The 23,576-nt window shown below is 42.8% G+C and overlaps 1 protein-coding gene across 1 annotated transcript in view; it reads right to left on the bottom strand.

Annotated features, from left to right (window-relative positions):
- Nucleotides 1-14,667, bottom strand: part of CHRM1 (cholinergic receptor muscarinic 1) — a 236,509-nt gene extending 221,842 nt beyond the window's left edge. Inside the window, exon 1 of the mRNA XM_077292658.1 lies at nucleotides 14,544-14,667. The gene's annotated coding sequence lies outside the window, so the exon portion shown is untranslated. The remainder of the gene's footprint in view (nucleotides 1-14,543) is intronic.
- Between the last annotated feature and the right edge of the window lie 8,909 nt (nucleotides 14,668-23,576).

The following is a 23,576-nucleotide window of genomic DNA, read 5'->3' on the forward strand; positions in this document are numbered from 1 at the left end:
GCTTCTTGACGAAGGTGACATTAACTCTTTGAAAAGAGAACCAACAAACATATGTTACCCAATTAGGGGAAACGATTGGGAAACTAATGATGTCTGAGCAACCAAACTTCTGCCTACTATGGACTGAAAAATATTTAGAATTGAGAGTCCTCAGTGGTTGATACCTTTTAATGGCTAACTGAAAAGATGGTAACAAATTGCAAGCTTTCGAAACTACACAGGTCTCTTCATCAGGCATAGACTAATACAAATTCTGAAGAATCACATATTTAAGCACAACCTAGCACAGAAAAAAAAAATAACATGGATAAGACAGGTGGCATGAAGCAGAATTACCATGAGTGATAAACAGTTATGTCCATAAATGTTGGGACAGTTCTTAGATAAGGAATGTTTTATTGTCCTCTGATTGGGGTCTCTGTTGTGATAACCCCACATAGTCTGAGGGGCAAGTTCCTTAGTTGATGTAAAAAGACATAAATCCATGCGACACATTCATTCCACCACTAAGACAGTCAAAGGTCGTCATCAGTTTATATTTCCAGACTCTTCTGTCTCTCTGAATTTTGAAGTTACCTTTCAACACAAGTAATTTCATGTCCATAATGCTATGATTTGGGAGACAGAAATGTATTGCCACAGGTAGATCCATTCTTTTTTCTCTTATTTTATGGTGGTGAGAATTCATTCTTGCTCTAAGCTTTTGCCCTGTCTCCCCCACATACAGACCTCCAGTTGGACATTTAGTACAAATAATTAAGTACACCACATTAGAAGTGATGCAGCTGAAAGTACCTGGGATCTTGTAGTCCTGATGTGAATTGGGGATCTTTATCTTGTCCGTGGTCATTATAAATAGAGAGGTTTTACATTTTTTCTGATTGCAGGGAAAGGTACCTGCAGCTGTTGGAGAGGACAGGGAGCTCTTGACAATGATACTTCTTAGATTTGGGGGCTGTCTAAAACACAGTAGTGGGGGGTCTGGAAAAATAGATTGTAATCGGGCATCTTTTTGTAGTAAAGGTTGTAATTTCCATGCAGCTCCTCTTAGCACCTCCAGATTTGGATTGTAGGTAACTACTAGAGGTACCCGGTTATTTTCTTCTTTAGTTTTGTAATGTAGCAGGTGATTCCTTGATTTTCTAGTTGCTCTTGTAATCTGGTTTTCAATTGTTCTTGGTTGGTAGCCCTGATTCAAAAAGGTCTTTCTGAGGCGATCAAGGTGTTCATCCCTATCCATTGGGTTGGAACATATATGATTGTATCTGATGGCTTGGCTGTAGACAATGGAGTTTTTTATGTGTTTTGGATAGAAACTGTCCCATTTAAGGTATGTTGGGCGGTTGATTGGCTTCTGATACAGGGATGTCTCTATTTTATTGTTCTGCAGCTTAATGATGGTGTCCAAAAAGTTAATTTCAGCACATGAGTAGTTGAGTGTCAAGTTGATGGTGCGATGAAATTGATTAAACTGTTCATGAAACGTCTTTAGCTGTGGCTCAGACTCCATCCAGATGATTAAAATGTCATCAATGTAGCGGTAGTAGGCCAGAGGCCTGATGGGACATGAGGATAAAAAGTCGCTTACAAGTTTGGCCATGAAAAGATTTGCATACTGTGGGGCCATTTTACTTCCCATTGCTGTGCCAGTCTCCTGTAGATAGATCTTCTTGTCAAACTCAAAGTAATTGTGGATGAGGATGAATTTTATAAGTTTCACCACAGAATTTGCATCAGTCCCTGTATTTTCCAGGAAGAATTTGCAGGCATTTAATCCATCCTGGTGTGGGATATTGGAGTACAAAGATTCCACATCCATGGTGGCCAGGATGGTTCCTTCTGATAGAGGACCTATTGCTGATAGTTTATTCAATAGATCAGTTGTGTCCTGAATGAAGCTGGGTGTATCCTTTAACAGGGGTTTAAGAACACCCTCTACCCATCCAGATACCTGCTCAGTAAGGGTGCCCACACATGAAATAATTGGTCTTCCTGGATTTCCAGATTTGTGGATTTTGGGAAGCATGTAGAATGTCCCTGTTCTTGGACTTTCTGGTATCAGGTCATCAGCTCTTATGGATTCGTCGGGCAGACAAGATACCAAGTTGTTTAGTTCCTTGTAGTAGTCCTGTGTAGGATCCGACTCCAGTTTTTTGTAGTAGCGTGTCCATAAGTTGTCTGTTTGCTTCCTTCATATAGTCTGATGTGTTCATCATGACTATTGCACCTCCCTTGTCAGCAGGTTTGATGATCATTTCTTTGTTGGTTTTCAGAGACTGTATGGCCTTTCTCTCCTGGGCACTGATGTTGGACTAGAGATTACACTGCTTTGCTAGGAACACTAAAGGTTTCAGCCATTCTAAAGTCAGCCGTATAGATGAGATAGATGACGATAAACACAGGTCTCGCTTCCAAATCCCCAAGAAACTCTCACACTTGGGTCAGAAGGGTCAATAGTAAGCTTTAAGGGTAAGGACAGACTCTGGAATTAATGAATTCCACCTAAGCATGAAGGGTCCAAAGAGTTAATTTCTCCGGTGGACCAAAGTGCTCCAATCTGACGCTAGAGATTAAAACTACTCAAAACATCCTTTGATATTCTCTCCTCCGTCACTAAAAACAAAATATTGGACTTCCAGAGTACAAAATAAATTCCTCTATTTTTAGCTGTGAGAGCCACTTCCAGTAATGAAATCTTAGAATCATAGAATGTTAGAGTTGGAAGGGACCTGTCACTGGTTTACCGCAAACGTAAGAGAGGAGCTAGTGTGAACTAAAGCTCCCTTTAGAATTAGGGACAAGGAATTAGCCCCTGGTCCCGGGACACCTGACAACAGAGTCGTGACAGGACCTCCAGGGTCATCGTGTCCAACCTCCTGCTCAATGTAGGATTCACTAAACCATCTCAGACAGATGTCTGTCCAGCCTCTATTTGAAGACTTCCATTAAAGGAGAGCTCACCACCTCTCATGGCAGCATGTTCCACTCATTGATTACCCTTAATGTAAAAAAAAATGTTTCTAATATCTAGTCTGTATCTTCTCCCTTTCAGTTTCATTCCATTGCTTCTCGTGCTTCCACGTTACAGTAATGACAGTAAGGAGGGCTCAATTGGTAGACTTAAAATATTATTTAATTGGTAAAATTGCAAAATGCCTGTAAAAACAAGCAACTTCTTAATTTAAGAATTACTAAATTTCCTCTGTTCTCCAGATATCATGCATAAATGCTGCTGGCCTGAACTGTCAATCAAGCAGGAGTACCGCCCCAGGATGTCAGGGAATGGCCGGGAGCGGTTCTAAGTCTGGAAGTCAAATAGTGTAAAAGTAACCACAACGATCCAAGGCTTATAATCAGAACCAAAATGTGTGCACCAGGGGGTATATACACGCTATTATATAAACCTCTGCATGTAGGGAGATTCATCTATTCATTTTTGTCTGTATCACTAGGCAAATATTTTGCTGTAGATAGCCTTCTGTTAATACAAAGGCTTCTACATTTGTCAGGCACTTGTAGTTCAGGCTTATGTTAACACTGCGTCGTGGCAGGGTGGGTGCATGCCCCTACATTCCTAGGCACTGGCAGGACTCGTGTGTACCTTAGCACAAATAGGGTCAAGTATGTTCAGTATCGTACGTTGTTTATGGAATCAAATCCCAGCATTGACACGTTGTAACCAAGCCAGCACAACTCTGCTCGGCAGCGCGACAATCTGCACTAATCCTTCGCCCATTTGTCACACCACACACAGGCTGCACCTCTTGCAAATGCTACAAGACTCTTTTAAGACATATGACAACATCGTGAGCGCACATTGCACAGGGATGGTTGGGCATAATCTGTTTAAATTTTTCAGGATAGAAACGGTCATTCCAAATCCCATTTGTACATGTCAAATTCTTGCAATACCTTTTTCCTCATACTGTACTGTACAGTCTTTTCTGCTCTGGTGTATACTATTGTGTCATTTCCTTCCACTGTCACACAATATAGCAATTACATAATAATCATGCACATAATTCTGAATGTAGCAGCCAGGCTGATCTTTCTGTCCCACCTCTACAGTGATGCCTCTACCCTGTGCCAGTCACTGCCTGCTTACCAAATACCTACCTACCTAGAGTTAGGGTTCAGTTAACCCTAACCCTTAGGATTTAACGTAAACTTCTCATTTAAAAAGCTCCCCACAGTGCTACACCAAGCAATGTCTCCTTCCTCGCCAGTGTCTACCACCTTACCGGTGCTATTACCAATCTGCACCTTCCCATCCCATCTCTAAGACTCTTCTCATGCTGCACCAGTTCTCTGGAATGCGCTACCCTGGACAATCAAATTTATTTCCAACTTTTTATGTGTTTAAACACATCTTTCCTTGACAGGGACATCACAGTCCCTAATCATTTTATCAGTTTTCATCCCTTTCTATATTAATACATTATTTCTCAGGATCTAATCCCTTAATTTAAGAGTATCCCCTACACTCATGGGCAGTTTGTATCTGTTCGTACACAGTTACTGGCTGGTGACTGGCGTATAAAGTTTTGTATATGCTATACTACATTGTTTTATAAAAAGAAGGCTGGACCATTATATAAAATTAGCACATCCCTATGTCCTTGTTGATCGTAAGCTATATATAACACTGGTCAACAGCATTTTTGGTGCCAAAGATATTTCATCGAATTTAGGGTATTTTTGGGGTGCTGATTCTGAATATGTCATCAGTTTTGCCAGATTGGCTCAAGTTTTTGAGATTTTTGGTATCTTATTTATAGCACTTGTTGGTAAATGCGACGCATCATCTCATTAATTTCTTTGGATTAGTACTTGAACTGAGCAGTTCTCAATATAGTTTTGTGTTAATTAGTGTTCTAAAAGTTTGTTCATAGCTTGATTTTTGCACTAACTTTATGTTGTTGTCTTTTTTCCAGTGAAAAGCATGAACTCATCAAGAAGAAGTTGTCTTAACGATCCAGACTCATTCTGTTACATTTGTGGTGAATACACACTGCCAAAACATAGAAGAAACATAACAGACTTCGTAAAAAAAAGTGTATTTTGCCTATTTTGGGGTTATGCTTGGGGACCAAGACAAGTTTTGGGCACCACACATAGTGTGCAAAGCATGTATCGAATTATTATGAAAATGGAGCAAAGGACAAAGAAAAAGCTTCAAATTTGGTGTTCCAATGGTGTGGAGAGAGCCAAAAAATCATCATGATGACTGTTATTTCTGTGCAGTGCAAGTGCAAGGATTCAATAAGCATAAGAAACGAAAATGGGAGTAACATGGAATCTGCAAGAAGGCCTGTCCCTCATTGTGAAGATGTGCCTGTACCTGTGTTTACCATAAATAACAGTCATCATGATGATTTTTTGGCTCTCTCCACACCATTGGAACACCAAATTTGAAGCTTTTTCTTTGTCCTTTGCTCCACTTTCGTAATAATTCGATACATGCTTTGCACACTATGTGTGGTGCCCAAAACTTGTCTTGGTCCCCAAGCATAACCCCAAAATAGGCAAAATACACTTTTTTTACGAAGTCTGTTATGTTTCTTCTATGTTTTGGCAGTGTGTATTCACCACAAATGTAACAGAATGAGTCTGGATCGTTAAGACAACTTCTTCTTGATGAGTTCATGCTTTTCACTGGAAAACAGACAACAACATAAAGTTAGTGCAAAAATCAAGCTATGAACAAACTTTTAGAACACTAATTAACACAAAACTATATTGAGAACTGCTCAGTTCAAGTACTAATCCAAAGAAATTAATGAGATGATGCGTCGCATTTACCAACAAGTGCTATAAATATGATACCAAAAATGTCAAAAACTTGAGCCAATCTGGCAAAACTGATAGCATATTCAGAATCAGCACCCCAAAAATACCCCAAATTCATTAAAATATTTTGGACACCAGAAAAAAAAATTTTTTTTGTTGACCTGTGTAATATTTAGTTTGTGCTGGCTGACGCCAGGTAGAGGGGGCCTCTGGTGAAACGGTGTGTCTGGCATTTTATGGGGCTCTCACACTATATGAGTGACATTGTAGGCACACACTGTATAGGGGACCACTGACGACTGTGTGTCTGGCATTTTATGGGGCTCTCACACTATATGAGTGACATCGTAGGGACACACTGTATAGGGGACCACTGACGACGGTGTGTCTGGCATTTTATGGGGCTCTCACACAATATGAGTGACATTGTAGGCACACACTGTATAGGCGACCACTGACGACAGCAGTGTATGAAGGGCTCATTGGGAGCTACGCTGTGTCTGGCAGTGTACGTGGGAATCCATTCTCATGATCTGCCACTTTTTTGAGTGAATGGTTACAATAAGGCGCTTTTCGAAGAAAATAACATAAATAATTGCCAATATGTAAATGTATAAAGTTCTATTCTTAATGTTTGACCCAGATGATTGACATTCAGGATCAGGATGGAAAGATTTGCTCTTTAGGACCAGATCATGCATTGTGATTCTACATATGTTCATTTCTTTTATTGTTTTCCATCCCTTGGTTGAACGTGTCTGATATTTGTCTTTTTTTTTTCAAGCTATGTAACATTAGTGAAAAACTAGCTTCTCTTTATACTGCGTAGCAGAAGATATGATATCATTTAAATAGCCGAGTTATTCTTTTCTTCTTTTATTATTTTACAAATCTTTTTTTTTTTTTTTGGCTACTGGAGCAACAAATTGGCCATAGTCCAACTCAACGTATTCCCGTAATCGATTTGTTCCGTTGCTTCTGAAAATACCAGGACAATGTGTAATCTGGGGGCGTCACATAATTAATTAAAAAGTGACAAAAAAATGATACTGCCGCGATGCCAACGAGCGCCACGTGACCAATCAGCGCTCATTATATCCATGCACTCATTAATCACTGCCAACTTCTACCAGAAACTCACGACTATGGAAATCTTGTGCATGATAGTCGGGAATAAAGAGATGAATAATTACAATGAAGCAAAAAAAAAAAATAAATGCATAAAAAAAATAAACAGGGGCAAATTGATTTATGTATTTTTAACAGTCATGTTCATAAATCCATTGAAAAATATGATATTTAGGACAAACTAAAAAAATGCAATAAAGACACTTAGGAGATGATGACGCTTCACTGGTGCTGACCTGCAGAGTTCAGATTTGTGCCAGCTTGTCCCATAGAGAAAGAATGGAGTGTTGGTGCATATTTGGTCACCGCTCTATTCCGATGCAGAATTTCAGGGATCGATCGGATCCCAGTGATCCACAATTTTTTTTAACCCCTTCCCAACACAGCCAATTTCCGTTTTTGCATTTTAGTTTTTTCCTCCCCTTCTTCCCAGAGTCATAACTTTTTATTCTTTTGTCCACAGAGACGTATGAGGACTTGTTTTTTTGTGGGACGAGTTGTACTTTTGAATGACGCCAACATAGTGTACTAAAATATGGGGAAAAAAAACATTCCAAATGAAGTGAAATTGCAAAACACCCCCCCCCCCCCTCAATTCTGACATTGTTTTTAGGGGAATTGTTTTGACGGCGTACATTGTGTGGTACATGTATGGCAGATGTCAGTAAGGGGTTGGACTTCTACAAACCACAAGCCAGGACTCATTAATGCCCATTGGGCCTCTGCAGTCAGGACACCCTCCCTTTGATGTGGGCTTCGACGGTGAGGGCACATCTTTTTCGGCACATGTCAGCTGTTTTGAACAGCTGACATGTGCTGCTAACAGCCATGGGTGGAATCGCGATCCACCCGCGGCTGTTGACCCGCTAAATGCCACTGTCAAGCTCTGACAGCGGCATTTAACATGGGCTTCCAGCAAGCGCAGCGGAATTTGCTGGTGGTTTGGCATGACAACCAGAGGTCTCCAGCAAATACCTATCAGGTTATAGTAGCTTCTAGTCTCCCATGGAGGCTATTGAAGCATGCCAAAAGTAAAAAAAAAAAATGTTTTTTAAAAATATAAAAAAAATATAAAAGTTCAAATCACCCACCTTTTGCCCCACTCAAAATAAAACAATAAAAAAAATCAAACATCGGCGTAACGAGAAAAAAAGTCAAAACGCCAGAATTACGTTTTTTTGTTCGCCGCAACATTGCATTAATTGCATTAGTTTGATGTGTCTTTACATGGGGGCGCTAGTGGGCACAAGGCTAGATCTTCTCAGTGATGTCAATGCTGACCTGATAATCACACATTAATATACTTTATAGTTTTTCATATCAACTCTTCAAAAAAGCGATAGAAAAGTTGGGTCTTAGGCCATCTGGTGCCAGTCTGAACTCTACAGGTTGGTACCGGTAAAGCATCGTGGTCACGTAGAGGAGCTGTTCTGCTGAATATTTATGTTTGGGTAAAAGATAACTTTTTTCAGTGTATTTATGCCCAGATCTGATGTAAATGAATGAATCCAGTTATGAGTTTGTGGGCTTCTGATAGAAGTTGGCAGTGATTAATGCGTGCATGGATATAATGAGCTGATTGGTATCAAAGCGGTATCATTTTTTTGTCACTTGCTAATTAATTGGTGACACCCACAGGATAGGTGACGATAATGTTACATTTTGGAAATAACCAAAATATGAAGTCTAGCCTGTAGATGTTAGTATTACCTGTGCTCTTCCTTTCTCCTATAGGGGATATGCCACCAGGTTTTTTTGCCATCTAACCTGATGTAGGTGCAGATACACTGATTCCAGCAATGTGTCACTTACTGGGCTGCTTGCTGTAGTTTTGATAAAATCACTGTTTTATCAACAGGAGATTATCACTAGCGGATGAGTGAACCTGCTTCCAGGTAGTTCAGCCACTTCTCCCCACCACTTATTGGAAGGTTTCTGCCTATGCACAGTGTACACAGAATGACAGAAAGCTGCCAATCAGTGATATGGACAGGGGTTATCCAGAACTCAGCATTCAGAGAACTGCTAGATCTGCTGCAAACAGAGATTTTATCAAAACTGAAGCAAGCAGCCCAGTAAGGGATACATCACTGGAATCAGGGTCTCTTTATATTATGCTGCCCTTAGATGGGGTTGCAAAAACACAGACAGATTCCACTTAACTTGCACATGACTGTATGCCTGGGAGCATTGCTTATTTTAGGGAAGAACTCCTCTTTAATATTGAATCGGATGGAACATGACATTATTTTTTTAAGCCAAATTCTACAGTATACATATTAAAGAACACTGTATGGCTTGTATAAAGCAGAACTCTCTTGGTGTGTAAATTTATTTAAAGGTATTCTATTAGCAGGTTTTTGGTATGTAATCTGACAGCAGCATGATGTAGGGACAGAGACCCCGATTCCAGCGATGAATCACTTAGTTTACTGGGTGCAGCGGTTCTGGCAGAATCAGTTGCTCCTGCTGCAGATCTAGCAGTTCTCTGAATGCTGAGCCCTGTATAACCCCGCCCACATCACTGATTGGCCACTTTTTGTGCACACTATATGGACAGAAAGCTGCTAATCAGTGGTGATGGCATAGTTGACCAGGAGGAGGCACGGGACACCTAATCCTGCAGTGATAACACGTTCAGTGTATGGACAGTATTTTATATCAGTAGTTATAAGCGGAATCCGAAAGCTGCGGGTGTGTGATCAAGTATGTGATTTATGCAAATGCAGTCATGTGCCAACTAGATGAGTGCGGCTTAGCTCAATGCAAGTGTACTGAGAGAGGTCGGCCATGTCTAGTCGGGTGGAAGTGTGCAAATCGGTCACAAGACCACCACTTATCGGCATCGGGAGTGCGCACTGTGCTCACTGTGAGGATTCACAAGTCTGCAGTCACATAGACTGACTGCAGACTTGGACCCCAAGGCTGGACATCCCCTTTTACTTAGAGTTCTGAGTTGAGGTTTAAATTAATTTAGGGGTCTGACCAGGGGGACTTAATTAATTTTATGGTCTCGTCATAGGGTTTGGTGAATAAGGAATCTTACCTGGGATCAAACATACTTTTGGGGTCTTGATCTTGGCTCCTAAATTAATTTTGGGGTCATATCTGGGATCTTATTATTTAGGGGTCTAGGATTTAAATTAATTTAAAGGTCTTAAATTAATTTTGAGTCTGGGCTGTGGTCTGAATAATTTAGGGGTTGTATTAGGGGGTTTATCTGGGGTCTTATTAATTTAGGGGTCTGGCTTAAAGTTTAAATTAAAGTTGTAGTCTGGTTTTAGATCTTAAAGGGAACCTGTCACCCCCAAAATTGCGGGTGAGGTAAGCCCACCGGCATCAGGGGCTAATCTACAGCATTCTGTAATGCTGTAGATAAGCCCCCGATGTAACCTGAAAGATGAGAAAAAGACGTTAGATTATACTCACCCAGGGGCGGTCCCACTGCGGTCCAGTCCGGCACCTCCCATCTTCTTACGATGACGTCCTCTTATGGTCTTTACGCTGCGGCTCCGGCGTACTTTGTCTGCCTTGTTGAGGTCAGAGCAAAGTACTGCAGTGCGCAGGTGCTGGGCCTCTGTGACCTTTCCCTGCACCTGCGCACTGCAGTACTTTGCTCTGACCTCAACAGGACAAAGTACTCCTGCGCCGGAGCCGCAGCGTGAAGACAAGAAGAGGACGTCATCTGATGAAGATGGGAGGCCCCGGACCGGACCGCAGCAGGACCGCCCCTGGGTGAGTATAATCTAACGACTTTTTCTCATCTTTCAGGATACATCGGGGCTTATCTACAGCATTACAGAATGCTGTAGATAAGCCCCTGATGCCGGTGGCCTTACCTCACCAGCTATTTTGGGGGTGACAGATTCCCTTTAACTTAATTTTGGGGTCTGCTTTGTGGTTCGATAACGGTAACTTAGGGGTCTTAAATACATTTTGAGGTCTGGGCTACGATTTGATTTATTTCGGGGTCTGACCTGGAATCAAAATAACTTTGAGGTCTTGGCTCCTAAATTAATTTTGGGGTCAGATTTAGGATCTTATTAATTTGGGAGGTCTGGTTTGAAGTTTAAATTCAAATTGGAGGTCAGGTTTTTGGATCTCAAATAAATTTTGGGGTCTGTTCTGTGGTTTGATTCATTTAGGGATCTGATCTTGGGTTTAAATTAATTGATTGGGTCTTAAATCACTTTTGAGGTCTGGTCTGTGGTGTGATCAATTTAGTGGTCTGATCGAGGGTTTGAATTAATTTGGGGGTTTTAATCATTTCGAGTTCTGGATTTGGATCTTAAATTCATTTTGGGTTTTCATTTTGCTTAGAATAATTTACCGGTCTGATAATTTTTATTTCTAGCATTTTTTTTTTCTATCCACACTTTATACATCATCATATTTCAAGATGGTAATAAAAGAGTCTGAAAAATTCCTGTTTGTATCTCCTAAACTCCAGCATGGGAAAGTTGTGTTACTCTACAAATATCCTGACCGGGGAGCGATCCCATAGAAGTGCCATTATCAGGCGCGGGCGCTTGCTTCCATTTGAACACCTTATTACTACCCACATTAATAACGTGCTCTGTTTATGTATCACATCGTTGTAAATGAGATTCTTTCTTTCCACAGCATCTTTACGGCTCCCATGTGTGAATAATCCCATTTTTTTCAGCCAGACTCAGGGGGACGTATTTTTATCTGCATCTAGGGACCCTCTGCTTGTGATTGCTGTCATGGCTCTTGCTTTTAATAATTTGCTTCTATGTAGGGGAGTATTTTTTGTATCTAAAAATGGAGGTTCCTGAGCAGGTGGAGGAAGAAGAATGCAAAAAAAATATTGCAATTGCAAACTGGAAAAAAATCTGCTTGAGGCACAGCCCTCCGAACTGCACCTGCTCTGACCCCACAGCACCTACATTATCCTCTTGCTGTCTTCCCTGCTTCCTTCCCTACAAACCCATGAGCGGTTTGATATTATGCATGTCCCCTACTACTCATGAACTTGCATTCCATGCCATAATTGTGTGCAGATTCACTCCTATTGCTGCGCTCCTTTTTTTTAACATTCCGGCGCTCCGAACGTTCCAAATGGAGCTCTAAATACTCAACTTTCCAAGCAATGCTCATTACTCACCCGTCATTACCCACATCTGTCATATTTAAGATGTAACCCTAGACTATTTGGTAAACAAAGTAAGAACAGAATCATTGTCTGCATCGTCTAATCCAATTATCCCCATCCATTATTTTAGCAGCTAAGAGTAGTAACACTTCCATTTTTTTTTACATTTCACCAATATCTGCCGTCTAAAAAAAAGTTCTCCATTTCAAACTCTCCGAATTTCTTTGACACCTTTAAAGAGCGTGTCTACATGAGTCAATATTTGTTTTTCAAAGATGTATGTGTGCACAAGTTTATTACTGTGGTACCAGGTAATATAAACACCCCGACCAACAAAGCAAAATAGAAACCGCGTCCCTCCCTGAAAGGCTCGTAAGACACGAATGTAGCAGCGCTGGGTTTTGTTAGACACAGCAGAGCTCCCATTGTCACATGCGCTTAATGAGTTAACCCCCTGATTTGTCCAGGTTACCACCATCGCTGTGTGTTACCAAACGGCACAACATAAAAATTCAGCTTTGCGAAATCTGGCTTATTGCATTCTCCGTTCAGCACTTTTATACAGCCCCAAGCCGAATCCTTAAATTGGTGCCCTTTGCCCATCACTCACCTCTCCCAATCATTGATTTCACGCCTATATTACAGATTTGTTCACACCCCAATAATCATGTACTATGTGAAGCTATCGCTGCCCTCTCACCACCTACTAGGCACAGCTGTGCTGCCGCAGCTTCACGTTCCCCTCCAGCACCCTCTTCTAGTTGACTTCAGAAACTGTAACCCATGAAAGGATCTGGGAGTAGAATGACGGATATCTGATATTCTTGTATCCATCACCTTAGCTTGTATTAGATGTAATGGGCAGACAGGTGAACGGGCAGCCATCACAGCTCACCTGCACACATGCCCACTACGCCATGCCATCAATCAAGTCTTCTCAATTCTAGATGAGCTCTTCCAGGTTTCTCAGGGCAAAACCATGTTACATATTACACTGCGTTGTACCTAGGCTTTCCTTTTCTGGGGGCTAGGATTCACTTTGCTGCTTTAACCCTGTATCTACATGCCAAGGAAGAGTTGTTGGTGTCCCTGCTGGCATTCTTTGGGCACATGCCCCACCAACCCCAGAGCTGTACCTAGGCTTTCCTTTCCTGGGGGCATGGGTTAAGTTTTCTTCCTTAAACCCTGTATCTACATGCCAAGGAAGAATTGTAGTTGGTGTCCCTGATGGCATCCTTTGGGTACATGCCCCACCAACCCAAAATCTATAGCAAGGATTTGCTTTACTGGGGGCAAGGGTTCACTTTGTTGCCTTAGCCCTGTATCTACATGCCAAGGAAGAGTTGTTGTTGGTGTCCCTGATGGCATCCTTTGGGCACATGCCTCACCAACCCCAGAGCTGTACCTAGGCTTTCCTTTCCTGGGGGCAGGGGTTAAGTTTTCTTCCTTAACCCTGTATGTACATGCCAAGGAAGAAATGTAGTTGGTGTCCCTGATGGCATCCTTTGGGTACATGCCCCACCAACCCAAAATCTATAGCAAGGATTTGCTTTCCTGGGGGCTAGGATTCAGTTTGTTGCCTTAACCCTGTATCTACATGCCAACGGAGAGTTGTTGTTGACGTCCCTGTTGACGTCCTTTGGACAAATGCCCCACCAACCCCAGAGCTGTTGATAGGTTTTCTTTCCCAGGGGGGCAAAAAATCAGTTTGCGTCCCTAACTCTGTGTCTACATACCATGAACGAATTGCAATTGGTGCCCCAGCTGGCACCCCATTGGGCACATGCCCCGCAATCCTCCAATCTACAGTACACCCTTACACAATGGTCAGCCAATTTCCCCCATTCCTGTATCTAAATACCACTTGACAGCTCCTTCACGCACATGCCCCATTAGTCCCACCCTAGCTATACCCCTGATTATGGGGAACATGATTGCTTTTCTGGACTCAAGACATTACTAAAAAAAATGATGCTTTTGTTGGTGCTGTAAGTGGCATCGTCCGGCACAAAGTGTGAAACTTACCCAATAACTTTTATGTCCACCCTTTCTTCAGCATTACAAGAACTATACAATTATTATATCTCTTTTCAGTGCCCCCCAAAAAGTCAATAGTTGTCAAACGTTATCGTATCTTCCTATACATGCTCCATGTCACTAGTGTCAATCCTTGCACAGTAGTGATGGCGCCGATCTATAGAGAAGCGGATCCGCTCTATAACTTTACAGTAGAACATACAATCAGACCGAGCATGATCTAATATGATGACCGTCACCACCTCTCCTCTATGTCATATTATTCTACCACCTTGCAGGGGATATTGGAAGCTAAAAAAAAATAAATTATTACAGCAGAAAAAAATTCACAGCTACCGCCTCTCCTTTACTTTTTATAAAGTGGCAAAAAAAAAATAAAAAAATAGATTTTTTTTTTAGGTGTATGAGAAAAGTCACAGGAAAAACAAAGACAACACAGTTATCCTGAAGATAAAGGTTACAGGGCTCTCACCTTCTGCAATATGGAGGCAGAGTTCTCCGGAGTTATAATCCCATTGCTGCTTGTATTCCAATAGTGCCTGCTGAGTGCATGGCCCTGCGTCTACAGCCGTCTGCTCGGGGCTCCTGGATATATAGGATCGTGCTGTGCGCTGCTGCTGCTGCATGCCCTATATACAGTCACAGCCACTTTCCAAGACTCGCACTTGCACACAAGCCAGAAGACTTATTCGCCCTCTAGTGGAGAGTAGTGAAACTGCAGGCATCAAGTCCCACTCATTCCGGTGCTGTTTCCTGGTGATGACAGATAGGCGCATGGGCTGCAATCACACCCGGACCCTAGAGCCTATGGGGCCCCAAAAAGTCTCTTTGGCCTATATGAAAAGACTAATACTATTAAAAACTTGCAATAATTGGGGATCCCATTGGAGCCCATGAGCTTCAAGTTACCTGTAGCAATATGTTATATGATGATTTGGCCTCTAGGGGTCACGGGAAGCAACAAACAGAACATTACCTCTCTGGATATGGCCATGTTACAGAAGCATGTGCCCCACAATAATTTACTATGACTATAATTTGCTTTAATGAGAATTACAGTATTATGAAATCAATATGTACATATACTTTTTTTTCATTCATTTCTAAGGCTACATACTGTACATTTTCCAATAGTTTTGCACACAGACAACACTGGAGCTGGAATATAAGTGCTAGGTATGAGCACTGCTAATTTGCCGCATCTGAAAGATACATTCCATACATATGAATGGTGTTAGCAGAAAAAAGAAAAAATCCAGCATCCATAGCAAAAATAGATAAGTATGTTAAAACATGTCTTGATTTGCGACCTTTAAAAAACAGGGAATAAAAATTCATATGGGAGACATACAGGGGTGGTGAAAGATGGACACAGGTCTACGTGTTTCGAGGTTAACCGCTCTTAGGTTAGTCAGGCGGTCATGTGACTGCAAGTATGAGATTTGCATACTCCCAGCCACATTCTGACTAGCAGCACACGTCTAGTCGGCACGTGACTGCACATTCTATGACCACTGCTTCCATCCATGAGCAGTCTCTGCAGAATGTAACACACAGACATATCTGACATCGCTTTTCCATCTCCCTCCTTGCATTTTCCCTCCTCTATAACCAGTGTCGAGACAGTACTAATTATCCCTCTGGACCCTGCACAGGAACAATACCCCGCTTTTGTGCCCCAGACAATAACAATGACCCCGACACCATTTATAAAAGTGTCCATATCATTTCATCCTTTTCGGCCGTATATGCCTAGTTTAGGCAGGCAGCAAGGCGTAGTCGAATAAAGTGCAAATATGACCGAAAATGATGGCCGAGAGCACACGGTGATTCTGTCTGCATCATTATGGCCAATGGCCACATGAATCCCGGTTTGCGGGCGACTGGCTATAAAGCCTGACTGAGCCACAGAATATAAAGCCAAATGTTACGTGGACAAAGCCTTAGACTTTCAGCAGGGCAGGTTCACACGAGCGTATGCAACATTTTCCAGAGTTTCATCCACAAATGTGAGACAATTTTTTCTTTAACCCCTGGAGCTTTTATCGGTTTTGCGTTTTCGCTCACCTCTTTCCCAGAGCCATAACTTTTTTATTTTTCCATCAATATGGCCATGTGAGGGCTTATTTTCTGCGGGACGAGTTGTACTTTTGTACGACACCATTGATTTTACCATGGCGTGTACTAGAAAATGGGAAAAAATATGCCAAGTGCGGTGAAATTGCAAAAAAGTGCAATCCCACACTTGTTTTTTGTTTGTCGTTTTACTAGGTTCACTAAATGCTAAAACTGACCTGGTATTATGATTCTCCAGGTCATTACGAGTTCATAGACACCAAACATGTTTAGGTTATTTTTTATCTAAGTGGTGAAAAAAAATTCCAAACTTTGTTTAAAAAAAAAAAAACATTGCGCCATTTTCCGATACCCATACTTACTTGCTATGAGCACCGACCACTCGGTGTCACTCACAGCAAGCCGACACTGACAACCATAGAGGTCTCCAGGAGACCTCTGTTTGTCATGCCAACACACCGGTGACTCACGTGATGGGGGTCACCGGTGTGCGTATTTCTGGCACAATTGCTGGAAGTGCTTGTTAAATGCTGCTGTCAGCATTTGACAGAGGTATTTAAAGGCAGTGGGTGGATCGTGATTCCACCCACGGCTATTCCGGGCACATGTCAGCCATTCATAACAGCTGATATGTGCTGGGAAAGATGGGTGGGGGTCCAACATCGGCGTACTATTACGCTCGATGTCGGTAAGGGGTTAAAGGGGTATTCCCATCTCAAAGATCCTATCCCAATACGTAGTAGGTGTAATAATAATAATAACAGCAAATACCTCCAATTAGAAATGTAGTATAGTTTGTCTGATTCTCTATGTCTCTTTCCTCACGTGCAGGGCATTGCAGGACCTTATGTATCCATGGTTACGACCACTGATATAGTGACAATTACTCAGAAGGTTGCTAGTGGACGTAACCATGGATACCTAAGGTCCTGCAATGCCTGCAGTGAAAATCAGGGATAGCACTCATACGCAAAAATCGGTCGTCAGCATGAGCACTAAAAGTGACAACATGGAGAGATACTTTATTGGTTTAAGCCTCATTCGGACGTCAGTGATTTTTCTGTTATGCAAAAACAAAAATATGATTTTGATCAGTGTTTTGGATCTGAGTTTCCGCAGTGTTGGGTCAGTGTGTCAGATTCGGCCATCGGTGATTTTCTTGTGTGTAAGATAAATGAAAAGCTTCTCCTATTCACTAGAATGTTAAAATTGGACGGCACACGGATCGCATACAAAAGTGTAGGCTACAAGCAAGCATGTATTGAGCAATCAATGGGGGGTCTCAGAACCAAGACCACCACTAATCAGTAGGCAATTAAACTGCCTACCAAATGTGGGAAGAAATAAATAAAATCAAAATTTAGTTACTCTTTGTATGATCCTAATACTGTACAGATAAAACAGTAGCTTGTTGGCATCAGGTGAAATCTGCAGCCTGCCCTTCATTTTGCAAAACTTGGCGATTGATATTTCCTATCAGAGTATAAATCATTGGGGACTTTTTTTCCATAGTAATTTTTTTCTGCTTTCTGAGCACTTAGCCTTTATTGGATACGTTTTAACTTTTCCATTTATCACACTCATGTAATCACGTCATGCATTTGATGAAAAATTCACATTGAGATATATTGCATATATCGTTTCATTTTTAGCAGATGATCGAATACATCTACACTGACTTTCATGGTTATAATTGATTTGCATATGGGGTACGCCAAAAAGTAATGTTATTGACATCGCCTTTGTATATGTCCAGGAAAAAAAAAATTGTTCTGTGCTCAAAACTGTATCATTCTCGGAACGTAAAGATAAAATAATGAGGTGTAATAGGAAAGTCCTCAAACATTCAGAATTCTTCCATTGTTTCAGTACTTTTCCCCTGTGTGTCTCATTTTCCAGGCAAAAGAATGCTCCAATTTTATGATTGTAAGAAGATGGACCGGGCCGGTGATGCCTCTCTCGTGTCGGTTCCGGAACTATCGGGGCTGTCACCGTTGTTGCGGGGGTGAAAGTTTTCTGACCCAGACAGACCTTTGCACTCGACTGTAGGGGGCGTGTTAGGCATAAAAGGTGCCGTGCGCGGGAAAGCGGGACATTTGGCGGGAAGACAGAGCACGCAGCAGGAGAAGGTTGGCTCACTCTCCATTGGGCGACGCGATAGTCCAGGCCCGCGCTGCAGCTCCTCAGCCCTTGCGCACACTGACTGTGAGGAATGTAGATTCGTGTGCCCGCTCACCCATGCGACTGAGTGTCTGACCCGCATCGTTTCGCTAACTCCGTGAGTGCGTGGCCTAAACCTGACCAGGCGAATCATCTAGAGCCGGGTAGCTTTATCCCCGTCACCGCCACTGGACTGAGACACTTTCCGGCGATGTTAGAGACTGCTTCACACCACGTACGTCATTCCGGTAACCCAGGACCTCGCCTTTGGGAGCCAGGATATGCCGCTTCCGTCAAGAAACAGTGCATCAACTTCCTTCAGGAACAATCCCACCGTTGGATTTCAGGCTTCCACATCCCGGAAACCATCAGACTGATAAATTTACGTGTTTCATAATCGTTTGTTCTCACCCTGACACCCAGTTTTTACTTCCCTTTCTCTGCCTGCGAGGAGTATCCCTTGTGTTAAACCCTTTAACTCTTGTTCTGCCTCCTGCTCATCACTGCATCCTGCGTTCCTGCTATTCTACACGAGCACATTCGCTCATCACTAGTGCCCATACCTCCCAACTTTCGAGGAAGGAAAAGAGGGACAAAGTCAGCGGCGCGCCCAGCGCGCCGTGGCAAATTTTAGGCCACACCTCTGACCACACCCATTTCACAACTAGTCATGCCCTAACCACACCCATTTAGCACTTCTGATCACAATGTTTCGTAAACAATAATTATAAACAAAAAAAAATATGGCCACACATGACGCTCCATACTGTATAATGGCCACACATGACGCTCCATACTGTATAATGGCCCCAAATTATGCTGCGTACAGTGTACTGGCCCCAAGTGATGCTCCATACAGTATAATGGGCCCACATGATGCTGCATACTGTAAAATGGCCACACATGATGCTCCATACTGTATAGTGGCCACATGATGCTCCATACTGTATAATGGCCACACATGACGCTCCATACTGTATAATGGCCATTGGCCACATTATGCTCCATACTGTATAATAGCCCCACATGATGCTTCGTACTGTATAATGGCCACACATGATGCTGCGTACTGTATAATGGCCACACATGATGATCCATACTGTATAATGGCCACACATGATGCTCCTTACTGTATAATGGCCACATTATGCTCCATACTGTATAATGGCCACACATGATGCTCCATACTGTATAATGGCCACACATGACGCTCCATACTGTATAATGGCCATTGGCCACATTATGCTCCATACTGTATAATAGCCCCACATGATGCTTCGTACTGTATAATGGCCACACATGATGCTGCGTACTGTGTAATGGCCACACATGATGCTCCATACTGTATAATGGCCACACATGATACTCCTTACTGTATAATGGCTCCACATGATGCTCCATACTGTATAATGGCCACACAGTGCCCCATACAGTATAATGGGCCCACATGATGCTCCATACTGTATATTGGCCACACAGTGCTCCATACTGTATAATGGCCACACAGTGCTCCATACTGTATAATGGCCACACATGATGCTCTATACTGTATAATGGCCACATGATGCTCCATACTGTATAATGGCCACATTATGCTCCATACTGTATAATGGCCACACATGATGCTCCGTACTGTATATTGGCCACACAGTGCCCCATACTGTATAATGGCCACACATGATGCTCCATACTGTATAATGGCTCCACATGATGCTCCATACTGTATATTGGCCACACAGTGCTCCATACTGTGTAATGGCCACACAGTGCTCCATACTGTATAATGGCCACACGTGATGCTCCATACTGTATAATGGCCACATGATGCTCCATACTGTATAATGGCCACATTATGCTCCATACTGTATAATGGCCACACATGATGCTCCGTACTGTATATTGGCCACACAGTGCCCCATACTGTATAATGGCCACACATGATGCTCCATACTGTATAATGGCTCCACATGATGCTCGATACTGTATATTGGCCACACAGTGCTCCATACTGTATAATGGCCACACATGATGCTCCATACTGTATAATGGCTCCACATGATGCTCCATACTGTATAATGGCCACACAGTGCCCCATACTGTATAATGGCCACACATAGTGCTCCATACTGTATAATGGCCACATTATGCTCCATACTGTATAATGGCCACACATGATGCTCCATACTGTATAATGGCCCCAAATGATGCTGTGTACAGTGTACTGACCCCACGTGATGCTCCATACAGTATAATGGCCATTGGCCACACATGATGCTCCATACTGTATAACGGCCACACATGATGCTCCATACTGTATAATTGCCACACAGTTCTCCATACTGTATAATGATCCCACATGATGCTTAATACTGTATAATGACCCCCCCTCCTGTATGCATGGCTCATATTCCCCCCTGTATGCATGGCTCATATTCCCCCTCCCCCTGTATGCATGGCTCATATTTCCCCCTCCTGTATGCATGGCTCATATTCCCCCCCATGCATGGGTCATATTTCCCCCTCCTGTATGCATGGCTCATATCCCCCCTGTTTGCATGGCTCATATTCCCCCCCCCTCCTGTATGCATGGCTCATATTTCCCCCTCCTGTATGCATGGCTCATATTCCCCCTCTTGTATGCATGGCTCATATTTCCCCCCTGTATGCATGGCTCATATTCCCCCTCCCCCTGTATGCATGGCTCATATTCCCCCCTGTATGCATGGCTCATATTTCCCCCTCCTGTATGCATGGCTCATATTCCCGCCCCCTGTATGCATGACTCATATTTCCCCCCCTGTATGCATGGCTCATCTCTCCACCCCACCCCACCCCCTGCTCCCATCTTGAATGGCGCGACTTACCGTCCTCCTTCATCCCCCCCCCTGTCCCCCGTCCCTCCGTCCCTAATACTTACCTGTTCCTCACTGCGCGGCCGTGCCGACATCCCTCTCGCTCTGTCCCGACTCCCGGCGCAGCACCTTCTTCCTGCGTGAGCGGTCATGTGATACCGCTCATTAAGGTCATGAATATGCGCATATTCATGACCTTAATGAGCGGTACAACGTGACCGCTCATTCAGGAGCGCTGCAGAAGCCGAGACCAGGCATCGCTGGAGCAGGGTGAGTATCGTCTTCAAGGAGGGTGGGTGGAAGGCGGCCGGGCGGGCGGGGGGGCGGGGTCAGTCTGGAAGTGACCCAGCTTATATAAAAAAACAAAAAAAAACAACAACAAACCTTGCTCAGGTGCCGCCCCCTGCATTGTACTCGCCCTAGGCACATGATACGGCCCTGCCGGGTGATGTACACACCTCCCAACCAGTGCGGGACAACTAATGTCCCGCCCAGGATCGCGGGGCTGACTGTCAAAATCGGGACAGTCCCGCTGGATCCGGGATGGTTGGGAGGTATGCTAGTGCCTATTGCATCTTGTGTTCTCATTGAATAAGGATTATTCACACATCAGTATTTGGTCAGTATTTTGCATCAATATTTGTATGCCAAAACCAGGAGTGGAACTTGCAGAGAAAAACTGTGATTGAAAGATATAGGGCTCCTACTCATTTGCGAGAAACTTGGATGAGTCTCGCATGTTAATACCCGGCACTGCACTCGGCACTCTGGAGCGGAGCGTGCGGCTGCATGTATTCCTATGCGGCCGCACGCTCCGATCTGAGTACCAGCAGCGCCGGGTATTAACATGCGAGACTCATCCGAGTTTCTCGCAAATGAGTAGGAGCCCTAACACCTGTTCTGGGTTTTGTAGACACTCCTGGTTTTAGGAAATAGAAAAAAATCCAGCTCAACGAGGTGGTGAAAAAGCAAAGTCTTGGTACTTTATTCACTTCATATCAAAAAATAGAGGATAAAACAACAGCACAATATAATTAAAAACACTATCTACGCGTTTCTGGTGACATAGCACCCTTAGTCATGATAACTTTAGTGCAGCCTGTTCTATGCTTTTATGCATATGTGCATAAAAGCATAGAACAGGCTGCACTAAAGTTATCATGACTAAGGGTGCTATGTCACCAGAAACGCGTAGATAGTGTTTTTAATTATATTGTGCTGTTGTTTTATCCTCTATTTTTTGATATGAAGTGAATAAAGTACCAAGACTTTGCTTTTTCACCACCTCGTTGAGCTGGATTTTTTTCTATTTCCTGCATTCCTCACGCCTTGACACAGTGTTTCCGTGCTCCGAGCCTCCAGGGACTACAACTATGGTGAGCTGGATTTTTTCTTTTGTCTTTACTCCTGGTTTTAGCATAAAAATACTGATAAAAAATACTGATGTGTGAATAAAGCCTAAGTAGGACATACCTAACCACACTACATATCTGTGAAATCCCTGCAGTAAGGTCCCTGTGCTTCTGCTCTGTGGATTAAGCAGAAAGGTTACCAAAGTAAGACCTGCTAATATTAAAATTTTAAGACAGCAGAAAGTACACATTAAGGTAAAATAATTCCTTTAGTGCAAAAGACAACTGACTTGTAAATAAGATCCTATGATTTATTTACTTGCAGCTGAAGAATATCAGCTTTAAAGTTCATCTCCGTGTGCGCGTAACAATAAAAATCTATTTGACCACTGCAGGCACATAGACAGTGTTAGGGTATGTGCACATGATGTCTTTACAGCCTCCATCAGGGTCGGACACAGGAGAGAGCCCCTTTGCAAGCACCAGCACCAAATTAAAAGATTAGATCACTCCCTTCAGGGACCACAGCATTGTAAGCAGTGAGGCAGATAAGAAAGTAGTTACCGTACTAGTGATGAGCGAGCATGCTGGGATAAGGTGTTATCTGAGCATGCTCGTGTGCTAATAGAGTGTCTTCGGCGTGCTCGAATACTATGTTTGGCTGCATGTCTTGCAGCTGTTCGACAGCCACAACACATGCAGAATTTCCTGTTTGCTAGACAATCCCTGCATGTGTTGCAGCTGTCGAACAGTCGCAAGACATGCAGCCAAACATAGTATTGGAGCACGCCGAAGACACTCTTTTGGCACCCGAGCATGCTCAGATAACACCTTATCCCAGCATGTTTGCTCATCACTAGTAGTTACCTAATTAACCTCTTTCCACCATTACGGGTATTTTTTTTTTGCATTTTCACCTTTTCCTACTTTTCTTTCAAGAGCCATAACAGTTTTACTTTTTAAAAATGCCAAAAGAAGGACTTTGTTTGGGGATGAAATGTAGTATTTATTTTATAATATGATATACTGAAATACAGCAAAAATTCTATGTTCAGTGAATTGGTG

Source organism: Ranitomeya variabilis, chromosome 2 (assembly GCF_051348905.1).
Source record: "Ranitomeya variabilis isolate aRanVar5 chromosome 2, aRanVar5.hap1, whole genome shotgun sequence".
Taxonomy (NCBI): Eukaryota; Metazoa; Chordata; class Amphibia; order Anura; family Dendrobatidae; genus Ranitomeya; species Ranitomeya variabilis.